We start from the raw sequence: 3,289 nt of genomic DNA, 5'->3' as shown, positions 1-3,289 counted from the left end.
CGTTGAGATCCATAGATCACATCTACTAATTCTGTTGTTCTCTCCCAAGTACTTAGACACAACCTGCATACAGTAAATGGTCAATAAACACTACTGATTGACTGATTAGAGTTTTCCTTTCCTTCCCTGAAATTCTCTGCCAGACCAGATTATAGAGTTTGAAATCACATTGCTCTTTTCCAACAAGCCATCTGTGATCCAACTATTTATCACTTCTGTATTTATCCATTATAAATATTTATCTTCCCATGTAGAAACTAAGCTCCATGAGGAAAGGGTTAATCAGTTACACATCCTTTATCTGTTCTCCATGTGTTTTGCAGCGATAGCATTCTGCATAAAGCAGGATCTCGATAAACACAGTTGGTGGCTCAGTGGAAAGAGCCTGGGCTTTGGAGTCAGAGATCATGGGTTTGAATTCTGGCTCTGCCACCTGTCAGCTGTGTGACTGTGGGCAAATCACTTAACTTCTCTGTGCCTCAGTTACCTCCTCTGTAAAATGGGGATTAACTGTGAGCCTCACGTGGGACAACCTGATTACCCCGTATCTACCCCAGCACTTAGAACACTGCTCTGCACATAGTAAGTGCTTAACAAATACCAACATTATTATTATTACACCAACGCTTTGAAAATTAGCACTAAGAAAATAAATTTCAAAGAAAGTTCTGAATCAGTTCCACTTTAAGTTTGGTAGAGAGGCTTTTCCCTCTCGGGATCGCACCTGGAGAGTTTTCAGTACTCTACCAGTCTCGGCTATGGGAAGGAGAGTCAAGCAGAGCTATACCCATTTCATTCCTAGCTTGGTCATTGGCTAGTGAGTGGAAAGTCATCTGCTACAAGTCAAAACTTACCTTTACTGGGCAGCAACAGCATGGGAAATAGGCAAGGGTGGAGATTCAAGGTTATTGCACAGAAGAAGGAAATGGTAAACCACTTCCGTATTGTTACCAAGAAAACTATGAGTACACTACCAAAATGATAACAGATTGAGGTGGGGCATTCTGGGAGGCATTCTGGGACAGATCTGTTCATGGAGTCATTATGGGTCAGAGGCGACTCGACAGCATAAGACAAGAGAGTCTTTTATATTTAATAGCATGATAAGTCTAGACCAAAGTATTAGCTTGTCTGTGGCACCAGACTCCCAAATTTATCTGGGACTTTTTAGCACAAAGACTTTGTAAAATGGTCTGGTCTTGATGAAGTGCTGAGAGCAGGAATGGGGACAAAATGAGAAGAAAGAGAAAAGACCTAAAGGTTATGAGTTCTTCCACAAATCCACCTCAGTTAACTGGAGCTCATAATTTTTCAAAGACAAAATGCAATTCAATCAGGAGCAGGTTGGCCATCGCTGTTGGCAATGTTAAAGTATAAAATTAGTAATAGTAATTATGGTACTTCTTAAGTGCTTACTATGTGGCTAACACTCTACTAATTGCTGTAATCTCCTGCCTTCTCTCAAAGTCCACCCCCTCCACAAATGCATCCAACCCTATTTCTTCACACCTCATCAAAACACTTGCCCCCTTCCATATCCCTCCCTAACTGCTATCTTCAACTGTTCACTTTCCAGTGGCTTCTTCCCCACTACTTTTAAACATGCCCATATATCCCTATCCTAAAAAAACCCACCCTTGACCCCATGGCTCCCTCCATTTATCACCCCATATCCCTCCTACCATTCCTCTCCAAACTTCTTAAGCGAGCTGCCTACATCCGCTGCCTCAAGTTCCTCTCCTCCAATTCTCTCCCTGACCCCCTCCAATCTGGCTTCCATCCCCTTTACTCCACAGAAACCTCCCTCTCAAAGGTCACCAGTGATTTCCTCCTTGCCAAATCCAATGGCCGCTACTCCATTCTAATCCTCCATGACTTTTCAGCTGCCTTTGACACTGTCGGCCACTCCCTTCTCCGGGAAACATTATCCAACCTCAGCTTCACTGAATTGCCTCTCGTGGTTTTCCTATTCCTTTGGCCACTCAGTCTCTTTCATGGGCTCCTCCTTCTCTGCCTCCCATCCCCTAACTGTGGGTGTCCCTCAAAATCCAGTTCCAGATCCCCTTTTCTCCATCTACAGTCACTCCCTTGGAAAACTCATTCACTCACAGCTTCAATTATCATTTCTATGCTGATGACACCCAAATCTACATCTTCAACCCTGATCTCTTTCCCTCTCTGCAGTTTCACATTTTCTTCTGCCTTCAAAACATCTCCAATAATAATAGTAATGATGATATTTGTTAAGCGCTTACTGTGTGCCAAGCACTGTTCTAAGAATTGGGGTAGATACAAGGTAATCAGGTTGTCCCACAGTGTGCTCACAATCTTAATCTCCATTTTACAGATGAGGGAATTGAGGCACAGAGAAGTGAAGTAATTAGCCCAAGGTAAGAAAGCAGACAAGTGGTGGAGCTAGGATTAGAACCCATGACCTCTGACTCCCAAGCCTGGGCTCTTTCCATTAAGCCATGTTGGATGTCCTCCCATCACCTCAAACTTCATATGGCTGAAACTGAATTTATCTTCTCACCCAAATGCTGTCCTCCCACTCATTTTCCCATCACTGTTGATGGTGCCACCATCCTTCCTGTCTCACAAGCCCATAACCTTGGCATTATTCTTGATTCATCTCTGTCATTCAACCCACATATTCAAGCCATCACTAAATCCTGTCAATTCTACCTTCACAACATCGCTAAAAATCCCTCCTTCTCCATCCAATCTACCACCATATTAATACAAGCACTTATCCTATCCCAACTTGCTTATTGTATCAGTCTCCTTGCTGACCTCCCTGCCTCCTGTCTCTTTCCACTCCAGACTATCTCCACTCTGATCCACTCTGCTGCCTGGATCGTTTACCTTCAAAAATGTTCCGACCATGTTTCCCCACTCAAGAAACTCTAGTAGTTGCCCAACCACCCCTGCATCAGATAAAAAATCTTCATCATTGGCTTTAAAACACTCAATAACCTTACCCCCTCCTACCTCACCTGCTATTGTCCTACTTCAACCCAGCCTGCATACTTTGTTTCTCTAAAGCTAACAATCTCATAGTACTGCTATCTCATCTAACTGGCCACCAACCTTGTGGGTTCTGCTTCTAGGCTGGAATGCCCTCCCTCCTATCAGACAGATAATTGGTCTCCCCCACTTCAAAGTCTTATTGAAGGCACATCTCCAAGAAGCCTTCCCTAGCTAAACCCTCCTCTCCTCTTTCATTCATTCATTCAATAGTATTTATTGAGCGCTTACTATATGCAGAGCACTGTACTAAGCGCTTGGA

The 3,289-nt window shown here is 43.5% G+C and overlaps 1 non-coding gene across 1 annotated transcript; it reads left to right on the top strand.

Annotated features, from left to right (window-relative positions):
• The first annotated feature begins 706 nt into the window (after positions 1–706).
• Positions 707–844, top strand: LOC114816963. The gene has a single exon (XR_003764780.1). It is a non-coding gene; the product is annotated as a small nucleolar RNA SNORA7 (small nucleolar RNA).
• The last annotated feature ends 2,445 nt before the right edge of the window (positions 845–3,289 follow it).

This window comes from Ornithorhynchus anatinus, chromosome 1 (genome assembly GCF_004115215.2).
Source record: "Ornithorhynchus anatinus isolate Pmale09 chromosome 1, mOrnAna1.pri.v4, whole genome shotgun sequence".
Classification (NCBI taxonomy): domain Eukaryota; kingdom Metazoa; phylum Chordata; class Mammalia; order Monotremata; family Ornithorhynchidae; genus Ornithorhynchus; species Ornithorhynchus anatinus.
This window is presented reverse-complemented; position numbering and strand designations above follow the sequence as displayed.